This window comes from Pan paniscus, chromosome 6 (assembly GCF_029289425.2).
Source record: "Pan paniscus chromosome 6, NHGRI_mPanPan1-v2.0_pri, whole genome shotgun sequence".
Taxonomy (NCBI): domain Eukaryota; kingdom Metazoa; phylum Chordata; class Mammalia; order Primates; family Hominidae; genus Pan; species Pan paniscus.
The window spans coordinates 25163672-25181022 of record NC_073255.2 but is presented as its reverse complement, the minus strand read 5'-3'; the positions used below and the strand labels follow the sequence as shown (position 1 = coordinate 25181022).

Below are 17351 nucleotides of genomic sequence, written 5' to 3'. Positions count from 1 at the left end.
TCTTTATATGTTTTACCTATTTTTTTGTTCATTTTCTGTTGCCTTCACAAGATCGATGAAGGGAAAGACCAGTCTGCTTTATTGAACACTGATAATGATGGGTGCCTGGCACATAGTAGGTGCCTAGTAAATATTTTTTGAATTAATAAAATCATGAATGGTGTTCTATAAATAAATCAAGGATAAGTACATGGACTATATATTGGAAAGTGCATGTGCTAATGCAACTTGTCTATATGTTTAACAAGAATTTGAGTGATTCATAGATGCTGTATCCATATGAGCTTTGAAATGAGAAGTTTGTAGAGTTCATAACTAATTTTCCCTATGATATCATAAATCCATTCTCCAAAGTTGACTTTGTCAGAGTCCAAGTAAGGCGTTGAAGATATTTAGCTTGATTCAATCAAGTGCTTTTTAGGAGGAGAATAAAGGGAGTGATAATAAGATACGGAGCAAGAATCATTAATTATAGTATCTCATTTACTCTCAAGCGTAATGAAGAAGTTATATCTGTTAATGTTCTTGATGGAATTTGAGGAGTTTTCTATTACATTACACTCAACAGTGGTTCAGTAAATGTGAGTTTAGTTAAATTTCTTTCATTACGGGCCTTAGGTGTGGGGGTGATACATAATAAGAACACACTATTTCTTAAATGCATAAAAATTTTCTGACCATTTAAAAGAACCTTGTTTAAACTGGTTTTTTTTGTGTGTGTTGTGTTGAATGAATTGAAAAGTAGATATAATTATATATGCTGTTAATTTAAATACATAAAGGTGAAAAAACAAACTTGAAGAAGTCTTTTTACCCTGTACTTATGCAGAAACATGTGATGACAACAATTTTATTATAAAAGGAATGCATAGTAGGTCTCATGTAAAATAAAACAAGAAATAAACCTTTAGGTGGCGGCCAAGAGCTATCATTATGAATTCCTTAGCCTGTTTTTATGAGAATTTATGCTCTTGTTTGAAAGTTGTCATGTAAAATGGGCTATTTAAACCACAATAATTCAGTGCAAAGCAAACATAAGGACAAAATTAGGCCTAAGAAGGAACTAGATTTGAATGTTAATATCATCAAATAATTCATCAAATTTTAATTTTGATTTGATTTGACAGTTGGTGTCTTGATTATGATTAGTAGTTAGAGACCCAGTTCTGGGAAGATAATGGTATTGATATGGAGTTACAGGATTAATTATTCTTAGCACTTAAGTAATTGTTTTAATCTTCACATAAATCATCTTTAAACAAAATGGTAGCTTTTTAAGAACTCAAAGAGTGTTATAAAGATGTCAAAACTGTCCAGATGCTTATTGTGCAATTGAAAGCTCCATTCAAAGTTGACACAGGCCCCAGAAGAAAGGTCAGTTATCTAACTCACTTTTGCAACATCTGGCAGAAACTATGACTTGTTGGAGTACCAGTGTGTTCTTCTTCTCCTTTTTTACTGCTCTCCGAAATGAAAGTTTATGATTATATCTGCCATGTGCCCCTTTCAGTTCTAGAAAAAAAGAAAAGGATAAAATGTTTTTTAAAAGGCATTATGATTTTGTGATGACATGCACTCGTTTCAACTCCTTGTTTGTTCTTTTAATCAGTATGCATTAATCTACTCAAAAAGTTTTAGACATCACTATTAGATATTGTTTTAGAGTAATATTTATGTAAAAATTTTCTCATTAACCATTAATTCTGTTTGCATTTAGATTCAACATACACTTTTTGATAAGGCTTTTTGGCAATATAGACTACATTTGGTAGTTGCTTCTAATTAGTCAGGACTTTTTTGATGAAGTGTTTCTAGTTCAAATCTTGTCACCTTAAGTAGTACACATTTAGCAATGGCTGTGTACACACCCAGCATCATAGAGAAGCGAAAACAAAGTAAACGACAAACTCAGTACACAAGGAGTTGACAAGCTCTCTAGATGCAGCAAGAGAACAGAAACAAATTAAAATAATTCATTAAAAACCACACATTGGTGTTGAGTAATAAAAAAGAAGAAAAGAGAAAGTGTGGGTTGATAGTAATAAAGAAAACCTCCATAGAGAAGATGAATAAACTAGTGAAGTTTCCCAATACACTAATGGGAAAGTAAAGATTGTAATTCTTAAGAAACTCTAGTTCCGTTATTTAATGTCAATATTCCAAAATTATACTTTCACAACATAGATGCCAGAGTAGCATGAAACAGCTCCTTTTCTAAATATTTTCCACTACATTAATCAATGAAGATGGTGACATCCTTTCTCAAAAAAAAGCCTACTTAGAATGTTGCTGGATTACATAGCAAGCTGCCCACAGAATTATCCAGAAATTATTTCTGTCCTCTAGTAATTTACAATACAAAATTGTCTAGGAAGAAAATTAAGCTAAAAACTTAGAAGGTTGTATCTATGGAATTATGTGATAGAAATGTAATATTTTCTATGTCGCCCTGAATGGTTTTAAAGCGATATTCCCAAGGCCAGGGATCAGGAGAGCCATCTCTAATCTTGACTCTTAGGTTATATATATGGTGATAAAATTGTGGTAAGGAGTCATGATTTCTGTGGGAGCATTTTCCTTCTCTATGAAACCAAAGAGGAGAACCAGAAGATCTCTAAGTGTCCCCTCAACCCTAAAATGTTACATTTTATACATTTACAGAGTAAAGCAAGACTTCATTCGACGTTATCAAAGCAGAAATTTTTTTTCCATCTGATGAGCAAACTCATGGCATAGTTTCAGTGGGAATTGCAAAATGAATCCCACTATATATGAAGCCCCACACATAGGTTGAGAAGGGCTCCCTAGCAGTGCTCAACCTACATGATTGTGTGTGTTGGCTCTATAATCATAGCAATAAAAACAAGAAGATACAGATAGTTTCTCTCAACTAAAATTTTGTATAATAGTGGTTAGTTTTTAAGTCAACTACACAGTCCCCCAGAAAACCTGGAGTCTTTAATCAAGGTAAAAACTTTTAAATGCAAAATCAGTAACCTAAGAAAAACTCAAAGAACTGATTTTCTTGTAGGTAAAATTTACCGAATCTGTTAAGTGCTATGAAACCAGTATATATTATGGTGCGTCAATGTTTTTTCATAAACTTACAAGACCTAAAACTTACAAACAATTCTAAAATAGTAGATGAGTGTGTCTTCTTAGTACTTAATAAATGTAATATGAATTAAAATTTAACTTCAAATATGCCAAAAGCGTAGAGTCCGCCACTATGCAAAAGGACTTAGTATACATGTATATAGCCATGAAGAATTCAGATATTAGAATTTATATCTCTTTAGTTCAAAGCAATGCATTTAAATCTTAGTGGACCATTTACTTTCACATGCAATATACTATTGCACACTTTTGAAAATGAGATGAAAGTCAATAAAAGAAAGATGAACATCCAATTCCCAAAACTTAAAAAAAAATCAATTCAAAGTGTATGCCTATTTCATGATAGGAGGTTAGAGAAAACCTCCGTATTGTGAAAGCTTTCATTATTTGATTTTTCATATGTAATAAGCAGTATAAAATGATGGACATGCCTCCTGTCTCCAATACCACACAAAACTAAGTAAGAAAAAAAACCTTTCTGTTCCATCTCCCTACAATAATAACTTCAGAAAGCACAATTAATCTTGGGATACACCATTATTGTGCTGCTTGCTAGTGGACCATACAATGTGAGAAAGTTATTTTTATCTTGAGTGGCAACAATTCAGCAGGATAGACTTGCCGATTTGAGTCCCACTCTTCACTATTTGATATGGGTGAATGATGTCTGATGTAGACAAGTATAGGAGATGGCAGATCTTATTGATTTTATTCCCTGTGAACCTACAAATGGGACAGATATTTATTTATTTATTTATTTATTTTTAAAGGCAGTCTATTTAGAATGCTGTTTTCTAAGGCAACTTTTTTTTCACATTTTACTATATTAAAGAAATACTTAAAATCGCTTTAATCATAATCCTTTGCACGAAGTCAGTGGGACTGGGATTTAAACAACTAGTGAAAAATAATACACAGAAGGAGTGAGAAAAGAATGTCATCCAGCAAGAATACATTTTTTTTTTTTAAGTTGGAGCAAAATGCCGAACTTCTAACAGAGGGGCTGCAAAGAGAAGAAGAAAAGGTGGTCAGAAAGAATATAAACTAAAGGTAAATAAGAAGAATGAAAGTCGGGACAATACAAAAATGGCTAAAGATTGAAGTGGGAAGAGTGTAATGCACAAAAGTGAAGCCGGAGAAAAAAATGATGAAATGTAGAACAGGAACAGTGGCACAGAATGGAAAAAAGGAGGTCAGAAAAGCACAAAGAGGGCTGAGGAACAGCAAACAAAGAAGTAGTATCAAATGGAAAGGGAGCAAGTGTCTAGATTATAAAGTGGGGGGAGAAAACATCAACATTCGGGAGGGAGGGCGGCAGCAGAGTGAAGAGCCAGAGCCACGGGAGGAGCCCAGTCATTTTGCTTTGTCTTCTACAAGTGGCGTTTATGCCACTTGACTGGAGCTTGCAAATGGATGTGAATTATTTTACTGGCATTCAAAGTCCTGCTGTAACGTTGTTAGGAATTTGGCATGGTAGTGTCAGCCTTAACAAAGGCTATCAACTTTCCTCACGTTAAACCAAAGCAGCTGAATTTACATCCTTTTGCAGCTTTCAAGCTTCTTTCAAATGGCATAAACTGGCAATAGCTAGGCTTGAAAAATTCTGGGCATTAAAGAAAGCAAAAGAATCTGTTTTCATTAAAGATAATCTTATAATCATTTGCTCACATTCTTATTGCTTTAGTTTATAGTTTTTTTAAGAAATCAAGTTTACTTGAATTTAGATGGTTTTATGAAAATTCTAAAAATTCTTGAAATATGGAAATACAGTTTGCAACTACAAGGACCAAATTGCTAAGATAAACTATCAAATCACCATTAAAAAGGGCCCTTTGTCTAAGTAGTTACTTTTAAAATTGCTTTTGAGAAAAAAAAAAAAAGGTCTCCTTAAAGTTGCAAATAATGACACCAAGAATGATTTGTTACATAGCAGGTCAAAGTAAATCAGTAGTTTCTTAACTTTGAACTGGAACTAGAAACCTAGATATATTTTCTGTTCTTCTGTTTTCTCCTTCTCCTCCTTAATAGCCTCTGAGCAAATTATCTACTGAGTGAAGTTTTATATCTTCAAGTTCAGCTCTGGTTAGGTGTTCACTTTGTTTCTCCATGGGAACAAACACGTTACCATGGGAACTGGGTAGCACAAACTATAAACAGTACTGAAAGCTTTTAGAAAGAACCACGCTTATAGCACAATGTTAACTATACAATGCAAGTGCTAGCTGGCCATTCCAATACCTAGCATATTATGGCATCTCAAAAAGAATAACTTGAACCTGTGCCTTATCAAATGATGAAAAAATAAATAAAACAAAAGAAAACTATACTTTTTTCTCATTAGAGAAAATGCAAAAGTTTGTTTTCATTAAAAAAGTTAAAACCCACAAAACATATTAATTGTGGTGATTATTTGCATTGACTTAAAAGATACACTTAAGTTTCTTTATATGATGAGTGCTTTTTGCACACTGACATTATCTTACATACCATATCTGCTTTGACATATGCTGGGTCTTAAGTCAGGGAAAATGAAGTAAGAAAGAACAAAGGGGTTAGCACTAAGGGTCTAAAAGTCGGGTGAGTCACCAGCATTCCAAATCATTATATCCCAGGGTAGTGGAACTATGTTTCTGGGCCAGGAATGATTTATCAGGCGTTGGAATCTGGTGGGGAGGGTATGACAATAGGAATTGCAGGCAATGTTAGGGCTTTAGTGCTAGGCAAGAGAAAGATAAGGCCCATTCAGTTAGAAGCAAAGCTCCAGCCAGTGTCTAGGGAACAGAGTGTGAAGTTCAAGGCCAAATACTAGTCATGAGGCAGGGCCCCTGTTCAACAAGTGATGGTTTAGCTTAGGGTGTGGAGTGGAGGATGCCTACAAGGACAGGCACACAAAAGTGAAGTTTAGGTAACAGCGTTGTCGGATAGCTGCAGCTTGCTGACACCCCACAGGCGCTCTGCATACTGGGCCCTGGAATACATGGTTTACTCCAGACTCGAGTTAATGATTGTGGCTAGAGCTTTTAATATATTGCCTGGTTTCATTAACATCATTAACATTGATTCTGCGGATAGGTGATGCTGGCAGCAACTGAAAACATAAAGGAGACCTGATTTTCTAAAGATCAATCCACAATAAGACCTCCACATTTAATGTTTAACGTTGGTACACTTGTAGATAGAAAGCAGCATTTGCAATTCATTGGCAGAGGAAGAATGCCCATGCAGGCCACACATTTGGTTCCATGTTCTGAATAGTATGCTATCATGGCAATTATTGCGTGTTACCTTTAGGTGAGAAAATGTCTGATGTGACATCAGTCTCTTTGATAAAAGCAATGAAATAAACTTCAATAAAAGAGTTAACATTTTTAAAAAAATGTTCTTAGGTGCCATCTCCTTACCTTGTATTTTTCGGAGTCCTTCAGTGGCTCTTTGGCAGAGGCTCAAAGCAATTTCAGGGAAACAATTTGAACTGAACTGTGTGGTTCATGAAGTTTGAGATCAACAGACTGGCAACTCTTCAGCTTTCAGAAATAATGTGGTCATGCTGTGTGTGTCTCATTGCACTTCTGGGTTATGGTTTATTTAGTTTTATGGAACAAAATAGGTTTCCATGTAAAATAGCATTTTCACCTATAAATTAGGAGCAAATAAAACAAAATTAATTTTGATGTAAAAATCTAGTCTCCGCTGTAACCCACATGTAAATTCCCCATGTTATAATTAGAGAAATGCTCTTACTAATATAAGACAAAAGATATGAAAATAAAAAGACAATTGCCATTTTAAAAGGAAGTAGAAATTCAAAAGAGGAAGGTGTGAGGTTTAACAAAACATTAGAATTAAAAATGATACCGACAAACTAAGAAAGAAGGAAAGTAAGCTGATATTTTTATTTTATTTTTACACTATAGAATTGAATGCAATGTGTAATGTCCCTCTTATGATTTGGAAGTTGAAACAAAACTAAAGCAATGTGTTAGAGTCTCTCCTCATGACCCTGTTCATAGCAGTCAGGTAACTTAGTTCCCCCTTTCCTTTTTTTTTTTTTTTTTTGAGACGGAGTCTCCCTGTCTCCCAGGCTGGAGTGCAGTGGCGCGATCTCGGCTCACTGCAAGCTCCGCCTCCCGGGTTCCCGCCATTCTCCTGCCTCAGTCTCCCGAGTAGCTGGGACTACAGGCGCCCGCCACCAAGCCCGGCTAATTTTTTGTATTTTTAGTAGAGACGGGGTTTCACCGTGTTCGCCAGGATGGTCTCAATCTCCTGACCTCGTGATCTGCCCACCTCGGCCTCCCAAAGTGCTGGGATTTCAGGCGTGAGCCACTGCGCCTGGCCTAGTTCCCCCTTTCTAAGCACATTTAAACGTAAGTTACTTAAACATAAAGATAGCTCTTAAGAGTCATTTAAACGTAAAGACTGATCTTAAGAAAATACCACCTCAGTGGTAGATGGGTACTTATCTGACAAAATACATTGTTTTATTACTTCACTGTATTAACTTGTGAGTAAAGAGAATGTTTGCCATTTCTAATATGGGAGGCACAATACTGGGGCTGACCTCAGGACTCGGAGTACAAAACAGAACACAGCATAGTGGGTGAGAGTGATAGTTCAATGAATAATGACAATATAGTGCATTAGAAGTAGCTATGAAATGCTGCGAAAGATAAACAATGCTGGACACTAAATAAAATGGTAAGAATTAATATATATTATTACAATAGGGAAAAGAGTGCAACGTGAGCTAAGCTCAACATTGACCTGTACAGAGGTGATTAGGTATTTTAATGGGAGAATGAAGGAGCAGGGAGAAGGTGAGTTGGGATTCCATAGTTTTTCAGGAAAATGAAAAATTACAAAAATCCAGAAACGAGGTTAGTTCACGTGAAACCCATCTAGCTTTGTTTCCTGGTGTTTATTGAAGTTCGGCTCCTCCCCTCCCACAGAGACTGGAAAACGGGATCCTGGTCTTCCGGTGTTGCCTGGGACAACAGGAAATTCTTTATCAGGCTGGGACTTTAAGTGGCGGGTAGGCTCATCCTAAGTAAACAATGTTGAGCTGTTAGAAACTGCCTTAGTGTTTGTTCAACCTAGAAAGGTAAGCTTGAGTCCTAGTCAACAAGAGAACTCAGAGGAGCCTGACTAGCGTTTGGTCAAGGTGATAACCTTTGCTCATACTAAGGAGAAAGGTGCCTGGGTGGGGTCTCTGAAAACTTCACATCAAGAACCTCTTCAGAGGCCTAATAGGTTTCTCAGTAGACACAATGGAGAATGCCTAGGGCCAAATGATACGTCCTTCAGCAGGAATAGAGTTGTAAATATGGCTTGTGGAGTGGCAGGAAATCAGATCAAAAGGGAATTGGGAGTAAGATCATAGCAGGCTACTGAGTTTGAATTGTATATCATAGTCTAGTGCTTCCCAAAGTGTGGGACTCATTCACAAATAACATTTTGGTTGTATGAGGATGAAGCATGAAATCATATTGTAGCATGATTTAAAAATTTTTTAAATTATCTGTTACCCCCTCTAATTAACTTCCGGAGAAAGGCTTAGGTTGATGCTAATCTGTGTCTTAAATGGTATTTTTTTTTTTTTTAAATGGAGTTTCACTCTTGTTGCCCAGGCTGGAGTGCAGTGGTGCAATCTCAGCTCACTGCAACCTCCGCCCCCGGGGTTCAAGCGATTCTCCTGCCTCAGCTTCCCAAGCAGCTGGGATTACAGGCGCCCGCCACCACGCCTGGCTAAGTTTTTGTATTTTTAGTAGAGATGGGGTTTTGCCACGTTGGGCAGGCTGGTCTCGAGCTCCTGACCTCAGGTGATCCACTCACCTCAGCTTCCCAAAATGCTGGGATTACAGGTGTGAGCCACTGTGCCTGGCCTTAAATGGTATTTTCCAATCAGCCTTTCTAACAAAGAGTAAATGAATTTCTGCCAACATTTAATGATGTAATTTCATTTTCATTAATTTAAAAAAAATAGATTTCTTTTATAGAACTAATAGTCATTTTCCCTTTTAGTAAGTAATATGAAGTTTTCTTTCCAAATATATTTACTTAAGTGAAACACACTGAGTCTGTTTAAAGACAAAGATTACGTGTGGTGGCAGGAGGAAGAGTTAGGATGACTCCCTTCTTTCTGGGTTGCTCCAAGAGGGGAGTGGTGGTGTCATTAACTAAGGCAGGAATTATGGAAAAAAAGCCAGAACAAAAGAGAAGAAAATAAAAACCAAGAATAAGAAATGCCTTGCCTATTATTACTGGATGTGCAACAAAGTTTATTTAAACCAAAGTCCTATAACTTCAAGGACATACCCAACCCACCCTCACATTCTCTCTAATACAGCCAATAAAAGCATGCCATAAAACAACCTCATCATTTCTACAACCTGCCTTCTCACAGCCTGCCATCACCCTCAAAATGCTGGGTGTTTTTTTGTTCTGCCAGGCATTTATCCTAGGTTACATCCTTGGTTCTTATGCAATTTGGTCTTGACCTTAAACGTAGAGCTTTCTTTGGTCTTTATTTTACTGCTTTCACTTCAGGGCACAACTGAAATGCTGTATTCAGCCAAGCTTTTGGACCCTTGGGTCAAAGATCCTGGCACCCATGCTCCTCCAGTAACAGGCAGGCTTGTGTATGTACTTTCTCTCTCTCTCTCTCTGTGTCTCTCTCTCCCCCCATTTCCCCCCTTCTCTCTGGGAGGATAATCCCCCCTTTGCATGGGGGATTATTAGTGTGTCCTTGAAATATATTGCTTTTAATGTATCACGCATTAAGATATCAGATGTCAGGAATGCAAAGACTTTTTTCTTCTTTGGATATCAGTCAGTCATTCTTTTTGGAGTAATTTAAATTATATCCCTCTTTTGGAGCAAGACCTTCAACTTTTGTTTTTTCTTTTTGAAGCAGATCTCTTTGCCTTTTGAACTTCTTTCTGAGGTTCGTATCTGAAGCTATTCTCTCTGTCTTCTGAGATGATGTACCTTATCATATAAAAATGTATGCTCTGGGCTGGGCGCGGTGGCTCACGCCTGTAATCCTAGCACTTCGGGAGGCCAAGACAGGTGGATCACCTGAGGTCAGGAGTTTGAGACCAGCCTGACCAACATGGTGAAACCCCGTCTCCACTAAAAGTACAAAAAACTAGCCGGGCGTGGTGGCAGGCGCCTGTAATCCCAGCTACTCGGGAGGGTGAGGCAGGAGAATCGCTTGAACCCGGGGATCCGAGGTTGCAGTGAGCCCAGACCGCGCCACTTCACTCCAGCCTGGGTGAAAGAGCAAAACTCCGTCTTTAAAAACTCCGTCTTAAAAAAAAGTGTATTGGACATTAGCTCCTTGAAAATGGCTTTTTCGTGCTGAGTGTTCATGGTGAGGTCAGTCTGAATTTTAGTAATTTCAATTGACCCCTTCAAATTGAGTCTTAAATTGTCTAAATTTTTAAGTACAAAATTAGTTTGGTCGTATTTTATTAATCATACCTTATTTGTAATCAAATAAAGTACACCATTATTTTCAACAATTTTAAAAATTTTGCAGAATTTGGAATTATGGTGTTGTAATAGATGCACATTTTAAAATAAGTTTAAAATTTTTATATAAAACTTATATGTGTAATTTAACCCAAGAATAGCTGTTCCTTTCTGTTAATAGTCTATTTTTCAGTTATGGGTTTACTTTGGATGAAATTTTGACAGAGATACTTGAGAATTAAAGATCTGAAAATGAATTACATTTATAAAAATACACAAGTTCATACTTCCTATATTACATATAAAAAGATATTTTTGTCATGGGATATTTTATGTTAGCTTTAAGACTTCCATTTTTTAAAAAAGATGAGTCATTTCCTCTGTCTGGGAGATGACTGTGAGTGGTAAAAGTCTGGGTACATATGTTAAGGTCACAGAACTTTGTTAGAGCACAGAATCCACGTTCAGTTTCAAATTTCGTCTTGACTTTGAAATAAAGCAATGGTGTTAGATAAAGAAATGAAGGAACGATTTGACTAAGGTAAACCTTCTGTATCCCCGGTTAGTATCTCCTGTAGAAATAGGTCATATCCTAAGCCTTGGACTTTGAAATTTTCATTCTTAGGTCTATAATGAACCAAAATTCTTACTAAGACAAACACTTCTTGCTTAACTTTTGATTAACTTGCACATGCAAGGACATGAATTTATATTGAAGAGTGATGTCATAGCTGTAACAAAAGGGATTAAAAAAAAAACTTAGGCATTTATGCCAGTCTTTTTTTTTTCTTTTCTTTTTAAACGGAGTCTCACTCTGTCGCCCAGGCTGGGGTGCAGTGGTGTGATCTTGGCTCACTGTAACCTCCACCTCCCAGGTTCAAGTGATTCTCCTGCCTCAGCCTCTTGAGTAGCTGGGACTACAGGTGTGTGCCACCACACCTGGCTGTTTTTTTTATTTTTAGTAGAGATGAGGTTTCACCATGTTGGCCAGGCTGGTCTCGAACTCCTGACCTCAGGTGATAATGCCCGCCTTGGCCTCCCAAAGTGCTGGGATTACAGGCGTGAGCCACTGCGCCCGGCCTATGCTAGTCTTTAGCTCAGAATTTTAGCAGAGTAAAAGTGGGCTCTACTACCTTACTTAATAGCTGTTACTCAGTCTCTTTCAGCCTTAGGATTCACCTGTGTAAAGAGAGATGATAAAACTTTATTCATTTGTTGTGAAAACTAAATTAAAAAGCATATTAAATGTGGTAATATTTGTAAAATGCCTAGGAGGTCATCTAGCATATAGTTATTGTTTGTTCCTAAGTCCCTCAACTCATTCCTTCATCTTTTCTTCTTTGGAAGACAAAGAGCATATTCTTCCCCTCAATGTAATCCATTTCCTGATGAAAGATGATGTATTTGCTCTATGAAGATGAGTGATAGGTAATAACGGATAGTGATGGAGAATGGCAAATACCAAAGAGATTATGACCTGGGCAAGATATCTCATTAAGCGAGGTTGCTTTCTGCGTTCACATTTATTACACACAAAATGAGATACAGCAGTTTTATTTGCATAGTAGATGGAGAACAGAATTTATTTATAAAGCTCTCGATAAACTTCTTAAATGAAGTAAGTGCTTGCAGCTATAGTGTTGGCCTCACCAACACTATGGGCCATGAGCTGGAACATATGGAGAGAATGGGAGAGAAAAAAAAATCAGTTACAGTCTTAAAAGTGAGATAACAAAATAACAATATATGGCAATATAGAAAATAATCATATGAAAAGTACTGGTGACAAGTGCTTGTAGGATTTTAAGCAAATATATATATTTTTGATGATAGTGTATTTGTTCAGGTTCTGGCTGGAAACAACATTCATCTCAAATTGTTCAAATGAAGAGACATTGATGCAGTGGTTCTCAGTCTTGGCTGTACATTGGAAATGCTTGGGGAGCTTTGAAAAGTATACATGCCTGTATTCTACCCTCAGAGGTTCTGCATTAGTTGGTCTGGTTTGTGGCCTGGCTGTTGGGATTTCTTAAAAGCTTCCCAGCTGATTCTAATATGCAGCTTGAGTTGAGAAACCAGGCTCAACCTCTGAGTTGAAAATGAAAGTACTGCTTTCAGAAGTATGGGCAGTGCTGGGAATTAAAGGATGGTAAGACACAAGAGACTAGCTACACGGGGAAATAATACTACCCTTATGATCAAAGAACAAGAGACACTAGATTGACCTAGTGAAAGCTGGACCAGAGGAGAAGGGGCTATTTTACCTAAGCTATAGTATGAGAGGGGGGTATGCTTCTATTTCCTGACTCTCAGAGCTGAAGCAGGATGTATGAGGGTTCTCCAGAGAAATAGACCTAATAGAATATGTGTGTGCATGTGTGTGCGTATGCATGTGCATGTGTGTGCATGTGCGCGCGTGTGTGTGTGTGTGTGTGAATTTTTTAAGGAATTTGCTCATGCGATGATGGAGGCTGGCAAGTTCAAAATCTGCAGAGTGGCCCGCAGGCTGGAGACCTAGGAAGAGCTGATGCTGTAATTCATGCCTGAAATGTGAAGGCAATTTGTTGCCAGTATTCCCTCCTGCTCTGGGGCAAGTCAGTCTTTTACTCTTCTCAGGCTTTAAATTGATTGGATGAAACCCACTCATATTATGGAGGACAATCTGTTTCACTCAAAGTTCAGCAATGTAAATGTTAAATCTCATCTGAAAACATCGTCATAGGAGCATCCAGAATAATTTTTGACCACATATCTGGGCAGTGCAGCCCAGCAAAGTTGACATATGAAATTAATTGTCACATAAGGAGGGAGAGGAGAATAAATAGTCCAGCTTCTTTTCTTCTCTCTCCCCTTCCTTTGGCCAGCTTCCCAGGACTGGCCAAAAGACTGGCCAGAACTGAATGAAGAATGAGTACAGGATCTGAGGGGCAAACTGAAGATGTCCTGCACATACTTCTAACTCATTTATCACAGGCTTGATTATTATTTTGAAAATGCCTTTTCTATTGTTAAAATTCTCATTTGGTTAGGTTGAGCAATATTATGACAGACTCTTGAATTTATTTTTTAAAATTATGCTAAAGACTTAGTAGTTTCTAAAATGATTTTCTAATGATCTTTGCTGAGATGGTTTCTCGTTAGACTAGAATAACATAACAATGTTTGTGTCACCAATGCAAATGCAGTTTTTACTAACCAATAAGAGCACTGCTAAAATTTATTTTCGGCTTAAAAGAAAATACTATTCTATTTAATTTTATATTACATGGTCACCAGGAAGCTATGGTGACCATGAAGGCCTCCTGCTGTTTCTTAACTTCTAGCCCATGCCAGTTGGCTCCAGGCTTCAGGGGAATGAACAGTTGTTACAGTTAGCAACAGGCAGTATAGTAAGTATGACTAAATGTGGGGATTCTATTTTGACCACTTATCCCTCAGTGGGACCTGTGGGAATCCTATAGATGCTCATAAGAAACCCGTGGTTGATTAGTGGGATTGTGAGGAATGCTTGCTTCCATCTCTTTCCCCACAGGAGTTAGCTGAAATTCCCCAGTAGCCTCATAACACAAAGGTAGCCCCTTTCAATTCTAAGAGGGAAGAAATAGGGATTTTCCAGGGGAAAGAAGAATCCCCTGTCTCTTCTACACCATTGTTCAAAATCATAAACAAAGAGACAAAATTACTCAGGTTAGGCCATGTATTTTGTACTTTACACCAGAACACATACCCTGCCATTTCAGAAACTACATCCAGGTAGTCCATTTTTATCAGTTTTGTGCATTAATTTCATTCTTACCGAACAGATTATGGCACTTTAAAAATGTTCTTCAGAAAGATTTCTTTTTCATAGGTGTCTCTGGTAATATTTGCTTCTTGCTTTTCACGTTTTGCCACTTCTCCCAACTTCAAAATCTAAATTGAGAGAGCAAATACTTTGGTTAGTACAGACAATATTTCCAGACAGGGAAAATCATTTCTGCCAATGGAAATTTATGAAACCCAGAGGGGAAGCACACTCCTATTATGTTTGAGATGGAGAGTCATCAAATAGAATAATCTATAGGAAAGAATATAGAAAATGAAAATTGTTAGCAATCTTCAATATCAATTCATTGGCGTATATATTAGGGCATATTTTGGTACCACTGAAAAAAAGACTTAAAGTTGTATAAATGTATGGAGCAAACAGTAGGACAATGGTCTTACATAATATTTTATCTACACTTTAAAAAGCATTTTGTGAAAATTTTATTCTCATCCTAGAGTCTTTGTATTTATTACGGGTATAAGAAGCTATTGATGACCCTTACAAAGGCTTATTTGGGCATGAGAGGGTTCTGGAAAGATGGCAGAATAGAAAGCACCAGGCATCCATCTCCCCAGCCAGGCATCTACAGTGGCAGAATCTGTTCGATGTAACTATTTTGGAAATCTGGAATCTATTGAAGGTTTGCAACTTCCAGGAGAAGACATGGATGGTAAATTATGGTTAACTTCAGTCAATGTCAGCTTTTAGCTTGACAGCAGCCACCCACCCCATACCCCCAGATTTGTGGTGGGCAGCTGTGCATGTGTTCTTGGAGCAGCTTACACAGGACTTGCAGGAGCCAAGGTGGGCAATAAGGATCCTATCCTCCAATACTGAGATCTGTGTTCTAATCACTGATAGCTCCTTCTGATTATGGAAGTACAAACACCAGAGATGGGCATCTGTTACTGTTGTACTTCTCTGAACTGTTGGAAGCCCTTTTCCCTCCAGATGAAGTGACCTCCAGAAGATTTAAAGGGTCAGTATCCCATTCCCCATTCATTTGTCTCTTCTTTCCCTTTTGAGAGCCAGAAAAGCTAGGATATTCAAAAGCAATTGCATATATGTGGAAAATTAGAAAGTCACCATAATGCTAGGAACAGGTGGAGGCTCAGAAAAGACCTTGTTTACACGTCAGCCTTATCCTCAGCACAGTAACAGCCTACAACACTCAAATCAAAACAAAACAAAACAAAAATCCGTAAGAAACGCTGAGGAAGGGAAATAATCTGATTTCCAGAATTACCACACTACTAGATTTAAATGTCCAGTTTAAAAAAATCATAAGACAAACTAAGAAACAGGAAAGTATGTTTCATTCAGAGGAAAACATAAGCCAACAGAACTGATGGCAGATCTACCATACAAAAAGTTTTTAAAAACAGTTGTCTTAAAGATGCTCAAATAACTAAAGAAAAACCTGGAAAAGCCAAGAAAGTTGATGTATGAGCGAAGTGGAAATATAAAGAGGAAGGAAATCTAAAAAGAAACTAAAAAGAAAGTCTGAAGCTAAAAAGTACAGTACAATAGTCCTCTAGTTATCTGTAGCTTTCTTTTCCAGTTTCAATTACCTTTGATCAACCAAGGTCCAAAAATATTAAATGGAAAATTCCAAAAATAAAAAACTTACAAGTTTTAAATTGCATGCTGTTGTGAATATGTTGGTGAAATCTTTCACTGTCCTACTCCATTCTTCCCAGGATATAAATCATCCCTTTGTCTAGTGTATCCACAGTATACTCTACCTGCCGTGAGTCACTTAGTAGCCATCTCTGTTATCAGATTGATCATTGTTGTATCACAATGCTTGTGTTCAAGTAACCCTTATCTTACTTAATAACAGACCCAAAGTGCAAGAGTAGTGATGCTGGCAATTCAGATATACCAGAGAGAAACTGTAAAGTGCTTTCTTTAAGTGAAAAGGTGAAAGTTCTTGGCTTAATTAAGAAGGAAAAAAATTGTATGCTGAGGTTGCTAAGATCTGTTGTAAGAATGGATCTTCTAATTATGAAGAAGAAAAAAAATTGTACTGGGTTTGCTGTTGCACCTCAAACTGCAAAAGTTGTGGTCACAATGCATTACAATCGTTTAGTTATGATGAAAAATGCATGAAATTTGTGGATGAAAGACATGAACAGAAATGTGTTCTGATTGATGACAATGGGGTTTGGTACTATCTTCAGTTCCAGGCATCCACTGCCTGAAACATCTCCCGTGGAAAATATAGGACCACTGCAACTCAGATGAAATGTTTTCTAGAGAGATTCCAAGGAAGGTTTGAGAAGTCAAAAGAAGTAATTGGTAAACATGAAGATGGGATCATTGAAATTATTGAATCTGAAGAACAGAAATTTAAAAAGTAAAGAAAGTACTAAGGAACCTGTGGTATACTATCAACCGGACCAGCATACACATCTTGGATATTCTAGAAGGAAAAGAGAGAGATAAAAAGTCACAGAATATTTGAAAATTTCCTGAATTTGATGAAGGAAATAAATACAAACATCTAAGAAGCTCCACTTGTATAAAGTACTTATCGTAGTCAAAATCATAGAATAGAAAGTAAAAAGGTGGTTGCCAGGGGCTGCGGGAAGGGAGAATGGGGAGTTATTGTTTAATGGGTACGGAGTTACAGTTTTACAAGATGAAAAGGATTTTGGAGATGAATGGTGTTGATGGTTGTTGCATGACAATATCAATATACAATTGATTCTTGAACAATATGGAGATTAGGAGTGCTGACCCAAAGTATACCCACCAACACAGCCAAAAATCCAGATGTAACTTCTGACTCTGCCAAACTTAACTACTAATATCCTGCTTTTGACCAGAAACCTAACCAATAACACGAACAGTTGATTAACACATATGTTGTATGGTACATGTATTACATACTATACTCTTACAATAAAGTAAGCTAAAGAAAAGAAAGCATTTTTAAGAAAATTATAACAAA

General features: G+C 37.1%; 1 long non-coding RNA gene across 1 annotated transcript; it reads right to left on the bottom strand.

Moving 5' to 3' along the window:
* Positions 1-840: 840 nt before the first annotated feature.
* Positions 841-16077, bottom strand: LOC130541689 (uncharacterized). Its single transcript, XR_008955773.1, has 5 exons — positions 16026-16077; positions 14384-14499; positions 11721-11766; positions 6519-6750; positions 841-1512 (listed from the first exon to the last, which is right to left on the bottom strand). It is a non-coding gene; the product is annotated as an uncharacterized LOC130541689 (long non-coding RNA).
* Positions 16078-17351: the final 1274 nt, after the last annotated feature.